At 38.4% G+C, this 15,731-nt stretch overlaps 1 pseudogene; it reads left to right on the plus strand.

The window, feature by feature from the left end:
- The first annotated feature begins 940 nt into the window (after positions 1 to 940).
- Positions 941 to 1,059, plus strand: LOC145398885 (5S ribosomal RNA; annotated as a pseudogene).
- The last annotated feature ends 14,672 nt before the right edge of the window (positions 1,060 to 15,731 follow it).

Here is a 15,731-nt window from a genome sequence, read left to right on the forward strand (position 1 = left end):
ACATCGAGTGAGTGCATGGTGAGTGCCCCCCCCCCCTACCACTATACCAGAGAAAAATAACTACATCCCTTGTACTGCACCTTAACTTGCCCCAGATTTTCGGCCTTTTGCAGCCTATTTCACTTACTGTACTCCTCAGCGGCAGAACGAGAAGACAATACGACTCTGCAACTTCCCATAGCACTTCTTCATGACTAGCACCATACTGTAGTTCGACAGTAATTTATTTTTACAACTTAGCATACTAGATGGAGGAATAGCAGTTTTAGGCCATGTTAGAGTAAAAAGGGTATACTACATATGAATATCGAACACTACCAACACATGCTAAACTTTACTCTTTAGCTGGGGTGCAAATATGTGAGATGATGAAAACTGTTTATCGTAACCAGGAATAAATTACGAAGTTCTATAGTGCTAATAAGAACATAAATCGCAACAGAATTAGTATTTTTGGTGCTCCAGGGTTCTCTTGAGTATTAAAAAACCGTCTGATATTAAAGGAAATACGGTACAATGTAGGTAAATTGCTTTTGTTTTTAAAAATGGTACAGAGATAACATTGAATAAAACTATTGGTCTTTTATTACAGGTTACGTACTGAGATGTAGAGTCTCTCTCTCTCTCTCTCTCTCTCTCTCTCTCTCTCTCTCTCTCTCTCTCTCACTTTTGTACTTGGGGGAGAACTCTGTTACTAAGTGGGTTAATAAAGTTCTAATGTCTTCAGTTCTTGCTTTATTTTGGAAACTTCATAAGATTTTCCTGTCAGAGGGAAATTTAGGAATGAAGGAGTTAACTTGTTATATTTAACACTTTCATTTTGATAAGTGTTTTCTATTGCACTAGTATATGAAGTTATCTGAGTTATCTGAGTTTAGGAGAAATGTGATGAATATCGAAAAGTCTTGATAGGGTTAAACATAAATATAATTACAAGTACATTGCAGGCCATACCACGTTGAGTACACCGCTTCCCGTCTGATCAGCGAAGTTAAGCAACGTTGGGTCTGGTTAGTACTTGGATGGGTGACCGCCTGGGAACACCAGATGCTGTTGGCATCCCTACGTGTCAAGTGGGGTTGGTGGAGGATTAGTGCCCCTCCCTGTAAAACAATTAACTCTAAGCCCTTGGCCACCCCGTTTGGGATACATGGCGTCTGGCAATGAATGAATGAATGAAACATTGCAAACACAAAATGAATGAAGAATCACAAGTCAAACTTAAGTGTTTCTGTACTTCGTTTAGTGTGCTTCAGTCTGCTTCATTAGTCTTGACACAACCTTCTCCAAAACCAGAGCAAGGCAGGATACCCCACAGCCCAGGCCAAACACCACAAACATCCCCTGAAAATGTAAACAATAACAAATGTAAATCTCCCTCTCTCTCTCTCTCTCTCTCGTATACTTTATATTTTATTTAGACTAATGTCATATTATTTCAGTAGCCAATATCTTAAAGAAATCCAACAAGAACCCTATACAGGTAGATAGATAGATAGACAGATACCCAGATAGATACAAAAACAATATCACTGATTGACTGATAGACAGATAGACAGGCAGATCGACCGATAGATTGGTAGAAGATAGATAATGAGACAGACAGACAGACAGACAGAGATGGACAGACATAGATAGATAGATCGATAGGCTGATAACTAAGCAGATAGACAGAGAAGTATAATGACAGATAGATAACTAGACAGAAAGGTAGATAGTGACATAATGAGACAGATGGACAGACAGATAGTTATAGATAAATGAATACTGTACATATATACATACATACATAAGCTACATGCATACATACATATAATCAACTCAAATTGCATCAGTAACACACAGGAAGTATTTCGTTACCTGATACACATACAAATTAAGAAGGAAGATGTACAAGAAAGGCTCTTGTGGGTGCATTCTCATCTCTTAAGAAGGCTTTATAGCATTTCTGACTTACCTGTTTTTCGGCATGCGACGTGTTAATAACCTCGCATGTTATTTGCTTTATTTTTCCTATATTTAAAAAATCGATACAACTAAAAAACAATAGAAAAATGGGGTTAGTTGTAAATTTTTCTCAAAGGGAGAGATTAGAAAGCTCCTAATCACACAAGTTTATCCCACAAGCTGAACATCCTTTTCACTTGGCCCAGATTTTCGTCCTTTTGCAGCTTACTCCACGTAGCCTCATGGATGAAAACACTGTGCTATGACTCTATATCCCGATACCTAGCGCTTCTTCGTGACTAGCATCTGATTCTGGTGCTAATCTATTATTACAACTCAGCATTTAGGATGAACAGATGGCAGTTTTAGGCCAAGTTAGAGTAAAAAAAGGTACCTAAAACATCAGATTCTGGTGCTATTCTGTCGCTACAACTCGGCAGTCAAGATGGAGATACGGCAATTTTAGGCCAAGTCAGAGTAAAAACAAACCCATCCCATTTCTGTCCAACTCTCAAATGCAAGAGTTAACCGTTACTCCCAGTCATTCATGTGCGCAACAGGTCATCTCTGGAACTGTCTCGATTTGTCTTTTTTTCCTACTACCTATGATATCCAGTCTTTCAAATGCAGTGTGTCCAGGCATCTCGAGATGATCGGATCTTAAATTTGGCTCATAGTTACCATGTTTTGGTTTTTGTTTGAAGGGAATGATTATGCGAGTTCCTGGCCTTTGGTTTCTTCTTTCTTCCACAAAAATGGAGGATTTATAAGACGTTCCCCACTCACCCAGAAATTGGTGAGGGAGAGGACAGTAGTGACGGTGGTGACCATGGGTGCGTTGATGCAGGCCGTGGTGTTAGGCAGGGAGTACTTCAGCCACTTGTCATATAAACCCGATTCCACCAAAGCCATGGCACTGCGAAGAAGAACAGGAAGAAGAAGAAGCGAAACACAAACAACAGCATCAACATCAATATCATCGTCATCATCATCATCATCATCGATATCAGCATCACCAGCAACAAGAAGTAGAAGAAGACGATCACAGTCATCATCATCACCATCGTCCATATCAACATTAACAAAAAAGGTAGAATAAAGATGAAGAAGTTAAAGAAGGGAGAAGAAACAAGAAAAAAAGAGAAAATGAAGGAAAGAAGAGGAGGAGGAGGAGGAGGAGGAGGAGGAGGAGGAGGAGGAGAGAGAGAGAGAGAGAGAGAGAGAGAGAGAGAGAGAGAGAGGAGGAGGAGGAGGAGGGGGGGAGTACACAAATAAAGTAATTCCTTCACTGCAATGATATTATTTATTTCCACACGATACCACAAAGCGATTTGGGTGTTGTATGATCTTTAATAGTGAATGAGTTAATGAAGATTATTCATCCCTGCAATTCAGAACAATCTATTGACTGGTAGGTAAATCATCTTGCTGAAATGAGAATAAAACAAACAGTCATTATAGTAGTGATAGGATGACAGGTAAATAATACATCTTGGGGCAGCGAGATTATAACAAACAGTCATCACTGTAGTGATGGGATGGCCAACAGTCGTGAGTAATGGGTTGGCAGGTCACTGGTCACAGGCTAGTGCACCTAACTATACAGTATATTACAACTAAATAAAATATACCTAGAACTCTAATGTTCCTATGCCCAGGCTTTAGAATTTGGTAAAACTACCTTCCCACGTGTTAACATCTCGTCACCCATAGTAAGATTCAGTACCTGATGGTTGGCAGTCTCTTGGAGCGGATTACAAAGTCATTTCGTGAGTAAAAACCTTGAAATTAGTACCTGTGAATTCCATGCTTTGTATTTACCTAAAGTATTAATTATAGTATAGTCTAACGAACACGTGTATCTTGTACTGTGTGATAATAAGTAAATGTTAGGCTACCGTGTCAAATGTATGCATGTTTCTGTGCACATTCATATATATCTTATTTCTAATTATGGACTGTGTTATTTTCTAGGGTATATGTCAGTTTTATTCTTTAGCTCAAGTTTGGGTTCTGCGCCAAGCGTCAAGAATGAAGTCTATGCAAGTAAATTAAAGCAAAAAATAATCAAAACCAAATGGTATTTCCTTCTATCCATTATACTCAAAGTTGATGTTCCAGCAAGAGATGAGGAGGTGACCGTCATGTCAGTGCCTGGCCAAGTACCACTGCAAATTGGATTCCTGTTCTGAGTGGGACACAGTAAAAGAAATACAAATAAATAAATAAATAAATAAATAATATATATTACCTTTTCCTCGAGATACTGGACAAGAAAGGATGACGAAAATGTATGACATAAAGCCGTTACAATTTATGGCAGCTTTGTCTACCGTTACACACGCCTCCACCAACCTTCAGAATTCACTCAGACAAATATTTCTTTCTTAAAAGATGAGTCACCTGTGTTTGCAATGAAATGGAGGGATGGACTGACAGACGGACTGACAGATAGATTGACAGACTGACTGACTGAGTGATTGGTAGGTAGAGAGACCATTGTTTTCAGCACACTTACCCTCTATCCATGGCAGGAGCGAGAGGGCTGTTCTTCTGGGCCAACATAACCAATGGCAGTGGTAAGTAGCTGCTCCTGCTCATGTAGAAATCGCACTGACCTGTCAACAAATAGCACTATGGCCGGTATTCTCGTCTATTAAGGAGGCTCCATATTACCTCTTCCTTAGCGATTTATTTTTGGATATGGCTGTCTAATAGCCTTCGGCATGTTATCTATGCAGACCATGGCGATATTAGAATGATTTATGTAACACGCACCAGGACAACAATGTGTAATAAGGAAAATAAGTCGCTTAACCCTTGAATACATATGTGAAAAAACTGTCACACTAATGCATATTGTGGGTGTGAGAAACCCATTTTTGGGAAAATAAAACACCAAACTTAAAATCAAAATATAATAAAACTAATATTATACATACAAAACATAAGACTTGTTCTTGCATTTCCACTTAAAATAACTGACTTTAAAAGAAAACTTAAAGATGAAGGAGTAACTTAGAAAAACACCAAAAAAAGGGGGAAAATGTGCAAAAAAAAAAAAAATGAGGTAGGCTTATCACTGCAGCTGCGGACTTCTCCACTTGCACACACACTCCAGGGTCATGGGCGCTGCAGCTCATGGCGCCAAAACTTTTAGTGACTCACACTGGGCTGTGATGGAGGTCGACAAAAAAGGGATATTTTTTATCCAAAAAATTACCTACGAAAAATAGCGATTTCTCTTGCAATCATTTACCCCTGAAATTTAACACTGCACGGTATTTGGACCTCCCTGGGGCTAATCCCATTGATTTAGAACTCGCACCCACCCCCTATTTTTTTTTTGGGGGGGCGTAACTAAAGTAAAACATATGTTCACCTGTAAATGGACATTACTTAAGGTGTGTGCAGTGTTATTATACTACTGATACATCCTGATTGATAAAAACATTGAACTTTAACCCAAATTTTTTTTTATTTGTGACTTCTGTTATATTTTTGGGAGCGAGGTAATTAATTACTGAGAATTCTATGACACGTGACTTGGCTGGGGTGGACGTGCACCTTTGTTTAGGATTGTGGGGACGCTCATCATTGTCAGTGGAATTTTCCTCACTAGATGAGGGTGCGTAGTTTTTATCAACGTCACAACCATCGACCCCTAAATGTTCAACACTGTCACTTTTTTCATCATCATTAGCCTCCTGTTTGTGATCACTTTCACCACCACCAGCTACATCGGAAAGGCCTGCGGTATTCATCGTACGGTCTACTTCTTCGTCATTCACAAAATGGTGGGCCATTTTTACGATTTGTGAACTAAATTTCCCCGTTATAACAAATATTCACTTCCTACAAGGAAAAACACCATACTAGATAAACTATTAATACTTATAAAGGGTGTGATAAACCCCTCGTCAAAGATGTACGGCAGTGCATACGTCAGGTGTGAGATGCCCGGACCCGTCACTTTGGAAATTTCCTATGGAGAGATCGGACCGACAGTACCTCTCCCTAGCAGAGTAACTCATGGAACGAGCGTATATGGGGCACGCAGCAGCCTGGGACAATGACCCACGCGCAGGTCACGTAAACACATGATGGCGTCGGGTGTGATACACTGACATATGAACTCTAGGGTTAAGAAAAGGTGCTAGGGAGCTTCCTTAACTGACGAGAATACAGGCCCATGAGTATTTTGGTATGGGATACTCAGACATATTTACGAGCGATTCCCCGTCGTAACTTTTATATGATTTTGCAGGAAGAACTAGACAAGGGGAGATTTTGCACTGCTTTCTTCCTGCAGAAAACTGTTATAACCTGCAGTAATTTTCGTGTCGCAGCTATGATTTATGAAGTCAGAACAATACACAGAGGAATATTCGACGGCCTCCCTGTACTTCATGCAAATCGGAACCTGAGTGGGACTGGAGATTGATTCTAAGTGCGTTTGTATATCCGAGCCTCTTTAATGAGAATCGATTTTAGCATCCAGTAATCAACCCATATAGGCAATTATAACCATGGCAGCTCTGCACTGGCTGAGCATTAAATAACAGTTTTCAGTCGCATATTCTGCAATGCTCTTAGTTTTCTAAATAACACATTCTCGTCTGTCCTATCTGATGTTTTCTTCCACACCAAAAGACGTTACATGAAGTCTCGTAACCAATTTAAAAAATAAGCTAAGAACGCTCTATTTATTAATATCTTTCACCTGTCTGAAGCTACCCTATTATCCACAAACAACTCTCCCATTATAAGTCTTCACACTGCCACTCACCGTATAAAAATTTGTATTCTACACTCAGTAAGTTCAAATGATTAGCTGTGATTCCACATATAAACGTTTCTTATCTAGTAACTTAGAAAGACGTAATGTGCCATAACACACTCATTCCAGACTCTTGGCTAATCCTGGTATCACTAATATTGAAGATTATTCCAGTGCTCATAGAAAGCTTGCTCCTCGTTGGATGGCAACATCGTTCTACAAACAGTTTTGAAGGCGAGAGGGCATGATTTTTAAGTGTTGGCAAAAAGAACATGAAAAACAAGAAGAAGCAGAAATTGAATCCTTTCCGGAATTGTACTGACTGCGTGAGCTAATATGAAGAGACCTAAATTTATCTGATATAATTTGACTACATATCTATCTATTCCCAGATGCCTTATCCAGTAAGGGGTGGCCACAAACAAATCGCCTCCATGTCGCCCTGCCCCCCCTATTTCACTGCCTTGCTTCCATCCCCCCCCCATTTCACTGCCTTGCTCCCATCCCCCCCCCATATACCTATTTACTCCATCCCTCCATCTCATCCTTGGCTACCCCCTCCCTCCACCTGACTCACATACTGTCTCCTCATCAATCTCTCGCTCTCCATCCTCTCCATACGACCAAACCACCTCAGTGAATTTCTCCTAACGCTTTCTATCGCATCCAAACCCACACCACAACGGTCCTTCACTTCCTCATTTGTCAGTCTGTCACTCCATGTGACTCCACTTGCTCCTTTCAAATAATTCATTACCACTGCTCCCACTCTTGACTCGTGTCCCTCCAACAAGGTCCAAGCTTCACTTCCATACTTTAAAGTTGGCATCACAATACTGTCATGCAGCGACTTTTTTATTTCCATGCTCACTTTCCTGTTCCTTATGACTGCATTCAAAGAACCAGCAACTTTTCTTCCTTGTCGTACCCTTTTCAAACACTTCACCCTCTAAACTTCTAACCTTACTCATCACACTACCCAAGTACTTAAACGCAATCACAATATCCATTTCCTTCTCATCCAACCTCACTGTACATTCACTGACTTCATTTCTCTCGAAGACCATAACTTTACGCTTCCCTACATTCACCTACATTAACCTTTAGATTAGATATGACTATATATGATAATCCTAATTAATCATACCCAAATATGAATGAATCTAGCGAGAAATTAACCTCTCTAGACCAACAAGACTGGGCCTGAATGGTTGTTAGGACATATGAATTCTCTAAAATGATCTGTATTGCCTGAAGGACAACCCACCTCTTCCTATGATCAAATTGCAATTCTTCTAAAGCGCTGTTTATATCATCATGATCATCATCTAGACCTTTCCACGCCAAGGTGGGGTGAGGTAGGGTCCAATGGGACAGAAAAAACAAACTAATGAAATACTAAACAAAAATTACCCAACAAAATGAGCCATTATCCCATTCACTCTACATTTAAGCCCCTGGAATCCTGACTCCGCCTGACAAAAAAAAAAAAAAAAAAAAAAAACGCCCGTAGCCTCCACTCTCAGCTGTTTGACAGTTTATTTATTATTATGAAAAATATTAAACGAGGCCAGACCTGTTTGAGAGAAGTCTGCAGCCATGATATTCCAAAAGTTTATATCGACGTCAAAGACGGCGTAAGTGCCAGGTTTCGCATATTTGATCAGGTCTGGCAGTAGGTTGCTGTATGTGGTAGTTGTCACACGCTCGGTATCAAACATGTCCGCAAACTCACGCCACATCCCAGTTTGCACAGTCTGAAAAAGGAGTGACTCTCAGAAACCAGTTGCACTGCTCTGAATCTTTAGCTGCAACACTTTGAATGTTAAGATGCAAGTCGAAATCAAAATATTGAAAAACATTGAATCTCAGGAACCAATGCAGAATGAAAATGTTCCAATACTTTGATTCTCAGGAACCAGTGATGAATCAAAATGTTACAATACTTTGAATCTCATGAACCAAATAGGAATAGATATCTTGCAATGTCTCAGGAACCAAACAGAAATAAAAATGCTCCAATACTTTCAGTCTCAAGAACCACATACAAAGGTAAATGTTGCAGTACTTTGAATCTCTGGCTGCAATACTTTGAATCTCAGGAAGGAAATAGAAATCTAAATGTTACAATATTTCGTATCTCGGGAAGCAATAGAAATACAAATGTTACAATACTTTGAAATCTCAGGAAGCAGATAGAATTCAAAATAATGTAATTCTTTTTAAGAATAAAGCATGTAATAGAAGTGAGTACAAAAAAAATCTTACAAAACACGCCGCATGTTTAAATAAAAGGAATGAGATAAAATAATTAAAGAGGAGGTTAAGAATATATCAGAATGGCTGGGGACTAATGAAACAACAAGTAACGAAGTGAAAGGTGTTAAGAGTGGTAAGGCATGCTTGAATTTTTTTTTTTTTTTTTTCAGTGCAGAAACCATGTAAAAGACTGTTACGTAGTTATGGAATTGTGGGTCTAAAAATATTATGAGAAAACTTAGTAGGGAGGGAATAAGGTTTTATGTATTTATGGAGTGGAAGGAAGGTTGCTAATTGTTGCATTTATGATATCAGTGAATTATCCGTAAGGATTAGATAGATAAATACATAGATAGATAGGCAGATAGAAAGATAGATTGATAAATAGATAGGTATGTACAGATATCGATATACTTCATGTTAGTAATGCCAAAAAGTACAGTTTAATATTGTTCACTGTAGCAGGAGTTGGATTATGCTTACTTTGAAAAATATTGATTTTGTGGAAAAAGCAACGATGAGCAATTTGATGTTTTGATCATCCAGGAAGTCTCTTAGGGTCTGGTAGGGATGGGCTATGTGTCTGACGGCCAGGAGGGACATGAGGTTGCCCACGTAGCTTTGTGTTAACACCACCATCATCATCATCCACACCCCCTGCATCACTCTCTCCCACCACCACCACCCAGACGGCCTCGAAATGTCTGTTGACATTAACATAAGCTGTACCGACAAATATTTACCATAGCAGAGGATGCAAATGTAATATATATATATATATATATATATATATATATATATATATATATATATATATATATATATATATATATATATATATATATATATATATATATATATATATATATAATCATTACCATTATCATTAGCCGATACAAGTCCTCTGCTGAACACTGGCCTCCTCCAACCTTCCCCACGAATTCCTAGACTGAGCCAATTTTTGCCACGTTTTCTCTTCAAATTTCTGTCTCATCTCTCCACCTTCTGTCTGGCCTTTTTCTGCTACGCTTACCTGTAGAATCTCTTGGTATCCAGTCAGTCAGCCTCTTGCTCCATTGGCTATCCCTTATTCTTGTTACATTGCCAACCCACCTCCATTTCTGTTCTCTTATAACTTCTATAATATCTCTGACTTTAGTCTGCTCTTTCACCCATGTTGATCTTTTCCTGTCTCTTAAAGATATTCCCAACATTGACCTTTCCATTGCTCTATGAGAATGGATTAATTTATATTCCGCTGATTTTGTAAGTTTCCAGGTCTCACAACCATACGTCATAGCTGGGATTATACATTCGTTATATACATTTCGTTTCATGCAAACTGGCAAGCTACTTCTCATAATATCTCTATGTTTACCGAAAGCTTTCCATCCAACTGTAATGCGTCTTTTCATTTTGCTATCATGATCTTTCGTTAATTTTAGTATTTGCCCCAAGTAAGTATACTCCTGGACTTCTTCAAGAATTTCTTCACTTATTCTAATGACACTCTTTGGTGTTTGTGGATTAAACATTAGTTTTACTCCGGTTCATCATTAGCCCTACTTTGAGACTTTCTCTGTTCAGGTCATTTAACATTTCTTGCAATGCCTCTGTTGATTCTGAAATCAGTACAATGTCATCTGCAAATCTTAAATGGTTTAGCTTTTCTCCATCTATGTTCACTCCTTTGTTTTCCCAGTCTAGATTTCTGAAAATACTTTCTAGGCATGCTGTAAATAATTTTGGTGAAATTGTATCTCCCTGATACACGCCCTTCTCAGTAATTTTTTCCGAGTCCTTATGTAATGACTGTACGAGTTCCCTCTTTGTATACATTTTCGAGAAGTTTTACAATGTTCTCACTCACTCCTTGTTCTCGCAATGAATTTATAATTGCTATGTGCTCCACTGAGTCGAAAGCAGCTTCGTAATCAACAAAACCTAAGTACAGTGGTTTATCATATTCAATAGCTTTCTCAGTTAGCTGATTCTTTGTGTGTAGATGATCAGTGGTTGAATACCCTCTTCGGAATCCTGCCAGTTCACGAGGTTGGTTTTCCTCTAGATGTGTTGTTACTCTATTCTTAAGGACTTTAGTGAAGAGTTTGTAAATGATAATAAGCTAATGGGTCGATAGTTACTAAGATCTGTTGAGTCACCTTTTTTGTAAAGTAAAATAATTATTGCATTACACCATGTTTTGGGAACTGTGTTATGTTTTATACATTGAGTAATAAGTGAGCAAGTCTGTTTTGTACTTCCACTCCTTCATCCAACAGTGAATCTGCTACTATTTCATCTTTTCCCCGAGCCTTTCCTCCTTTCATATTTATAAGACAAATATTTACTTTGTCCTGTGTTACCTCAGGTATTTCACTTGTGTCAACTGAAAAGTCAGCTATTGGTACTACGGTCTTTGATGCATACAGTTGTTTGTAAAAATTTTCAACTCTATTCACCATCTTAACTCTGCATTTAATGACTTCACCGTTTTTGTCTTTCAGTGATGTAATTTGTAGCTTAACCTAATGCCATTTCACATCGGACCTGTTTCAGACTTCTTCCTTTTTTGATAGTTTCTTTGATCTGATCCATGTTGCTCTTTCTTTTTTTTCTTCTCTTTGTCTCTTGTTGATAAGCTTTTTAAATTCCGCTCCTTCTATTTCATCTTTCTTTGTTTTTTACTTTCATTTCCTTTCTTTTTTCATAAGCTCAAGTGTTTTTCCTGAATATTTCTTTGCTTTGGTTGTACTGGGTTTTCCCACTACCTCTGCTGATTCTCTTCGCACTTTTGTTAGTCTGTCATTCAGCTCATCAGTGTCACCTTCGGCATAACTTAGAGCCTAAAATCCGTTCCTTATTTCCAATTGAAAGGCTGCTTTGTTTTCGTTTACTTTTATTGGGCATATCTTTTTATCTTTAATCGCTTTCTTCCTTTCACTTCTAAAATTGAATCTGGCTGTGCAACCCACCATTCTATGGTCACTTACTGGGTTAACTTTGTTGATAACTGTGACATTTGTGATCGTGTTCTTCTTATCTGCTATAATGAAGTCGATTTCATTCTTTGTTTCTCCATTAACCCCTACACCGCGGGCTTGTTTACCAATGACTTGTGTGTGCCGCGGGGTTATTTGGGCTCCGACAGACTCTCAAAAAATATTTGCCAAAAATCAGTTATTAGTCCTAAAATAATAAAATTAAATATGCTTATGGCACATACCTTCAGCTTTCTCCTGGAATGATTGTTGAGCCTTCGTCGGTTACCGTAGGACTTGTGGAGACCTCTGAAGTAGGGTAACGAAGTCTCCACTTTACACTTCCCGACAACCCGTAATATGATTACCACAGCCAGATACAAACACTATAAACACTATTCTACAATATTCAAGTAGTTTGGGATCCATACTAAAAGAAAAAAACGCTGTGAAAGCAATGGAAATTACGAGCGCGTCTGATCGTCGCACTGGCACTAGTTCGCTCTTGGTAGTCTGTCATTTATTATTCATAAAACCACTCACACTTTATATTTCTATTACTATATAACACTTATATATATCTATAGTCTTTATCCATAAGTTTCCTTCAGTAGTATTAGTTTATTGTCACTGTAGGGATTCAATTTCTTTCAGTAAAATACGTAGCATTCACTTTCTCGTCCTGTATACTGGCATTGAGAGTGAATGTCACTTTCATCTTCACTCTCATAACTCATAGCATTCAGACATGCTAGAGTGAAACTTTCACTTTCATTACTCCTAGGGTATATACTCGTATTCTTATAATACTACTCATTTATATTTCTATTTACGTTCTCTATTTTATTTACGTTATTTACATTTCTATTTTATTTACACTGTGTTGTGCACTGTCACTTGAAATAACTTATAAAACTATTTTCCATTGTTCACGTATATTTACATTCATTACTTTCACTTGCTGTTTACACATTATTTACACATTATTTACAATTCCACTTGCACTGTTTTACTCAATAGAAAGATCGTAGTCACTCTTTTATCAATTGTCAGCCCTTTACCTCTTTCCACACGAGGTTTAGTAAGGGGTAAAGGTCACAGGGCCATCTGCATGGGGGTGAAAAAAGGCCTTGAAGTCAGCAAGAAGAAACATACGTACTCTCGCTTCGGAAGTTGAGAGAGAACTGAGTGATAACGGAGGACCACCAGCGTAGAGGCCTGCTAGGGGTTATTCAGAGTTACCAATATGACTTCTTGAAACAGCTAAGTCTAGCACTGATATGATTGGCAGGAAATCTAGACAATACATTATAAATTTGGTAGTTCCAGGTGAATGTAAATATCACTTAGGTTTCTCCCTTCCCTCCTTACATGTATATTTATTACGAAAATAGATTAGAGGCCTACTTAGGAGATATATATATTCAGAGCTACCAATGTTATATCTTGAAACAGCTTTGTCTAGCACTGATATGATTGGCAGGAAATCTAGACAATACATTATAAATTAGGTAGTTCCAGGTGAATGTAAATATCACTTAGGCTTCTCCCTTCCCTCCTTACATGTATATTTATTACGAAAATAGATTATACGGCATATTTCAAGGGGAAAAAAACAGTGAAAATTAGCGAACGAGTGCACGTGAGGTGTTGTCAGGTGATAATTAGCCAATTCCAGGTGCATGGCACTCTCACTTACCTTATTTCTTTCTTGTATATATTATTTGGTATAAGAATAGGACATAGGGCTTATTTCAATGGATGAAATCAGTGAAAAATTCCAGGGAAGATTTACTTAGCGTAGCACGGCCGGGCAGGCGAGAGGATAGGGTAATGGAGGGGGGGTAGGGAGGGGAGTCAAGAACAGGGAGAAATGGCTAAATTGTCAACAATGGATGGGAGTACAGATGAGATTAGGAGTGCTGACTAGTGTTGGACATTGGCAGTACCGATAGATGATACAAACCCCCACTTGGAAGCCCGGGTGAATTCAAAATAACACAGAATCACAAAAGCGACGCCCCGCGGTATGATCCCTTGCTCCCAAGCGTCACGAAAGTGACGCCCCGCGGTTAAGGGGTTAAGGCCTCTCCAGACCACTTTCTCCCTGTTGTTTTGTGAAATTATGTGTTCATTATTCTCATGCTGAACATTTCAGCAAAGTTTACGAGCATTTCTCCTCTTTCATTTCATTCTCTCACTCCAAATATTCCCATATATGCTTCTCCGTTCCTTGACTTCCCAAGTGTTGCACTGAAGTCTCCCATGACTATAGTATATGTGGTCTTTTCTTCTTCCATAATCTGGAAGATGTCATCACAGAATAATTCCATTTCTTCATCTGAACACTGAGAAAATGGTGCATATACTTGTATTACTTTCAGGGTATATTTTTTGCACAGTCTAATTACAACCAGTGTTGCTCTGTCAGATACACTGCTGCATTTAACACTGTTGACTGCAAGGTTTCTGTTAAATAGAAATCGTACACCACTAACTCTTTCATTATGCCTTCCTCTGTAATAAAATAGGTGGTTGCTGTCTTTGAGCTGAATAACATTTTCTTCTTTTCTGTGGGTCTCACTCAGACTTACAATATCTCAACTAATGTTTTCCAGTTCAGTCATTATGTTATCAAGTTTGTAATCTTCTGCAAGGCTTCTTACGTTGCATGCATAGATCTTCATGAATTTAAGTTTGTTTAACCCTTCATGGGCAAATGGGGTCCCTGCGGACCCCAGCATGTTTTTAAAATGTTGCCATTAAGCCATTTTTTACTTTCACAGCCTGGCCTCTCATGACTTTTATTGTAGATGGTTATTTTATATCCTCATAAAATTTGAGCGAAAAATCTCACATGATTAAGGAGTGACATTGCAATAAATGTCAGTGGGGTCCACCAGGACCCCATCTGGCCTTTCGTGTGACTAATTTTTTTATATATATTTTTTTCAGATATTTCAGATTATAAACATTAGGACAATGTCAATACAAGTAGCAAAGTTTCATGCCTCAATGGCGGTGGCAGAAGGTGACCAAAAAGACGAGATTTTTCTGTATCCAACGCTGATGATTATGAAGTGCTTGAACGATCGGACAATGAAATTAGTGTGAGTAGTATTGAGTCTCCTGTGAGTGCTGATGATAATTCTGAAAATGCAAGTGGTGGTAGTAATACAGAAGATGCTGATCAAGAGGATGAAACAAAAAATCTTTGTATCAAATTTGAACATTATAAGGATAGTTTTATTTTATGTTCTTGCTAACTTACTTTATACATGAATTTACTATGTTGAGAACCTGTTCCAAGAATACTGTCAATCACACTTTTAAATAAGTGTAGAATTAGTATTCCATACTCAAACTTTAACAGAACTGTGATAAAATGAAAGAATTTTGTTAAAATAAATAATAAAAAAAAACAAAAGGGACACTTGGTGGATTGGTTTCACGTGCCGTGTCCTGGGCAACATATGTACAAAGTTTAGTAGATATAACTTTATGCATATGACAGAAATACACCATTAAGGTTTGGGGTCTGCCGGGACCCCATTGGCCTTCCGTGTAGCTTGGTAACCCCTTGCCCACGAAGAGTTAATATCCCAGTCTCTAACTTGCCAACACAGTGCCTACTCACTTTCAGTGACATACTGCTCATAAACACAGGAGGCAGTGCGGTTTGACCTTTAGTATATGGTGATCCAACAGGAATGCCTCTCAAATCATTTACAACAGAACTCATGTTTGGTTGGGAGGATTGTGGC

This window comes from Coenobita brevimanus, chromosome 46 (genome assembly GCF_032717465.1).
Source record: "Coenobita brevimanus isolate Jiangsu-jjx chromosome 46, ASM3271746v2, whole genome shotgun sequence".
Lineage (NCBI taxonomy): Eukaryota > Metazoa > Arthropoda > Malacostraca > Decapoda > Coenobitidae > Coenobita > Coenobita brevimanus.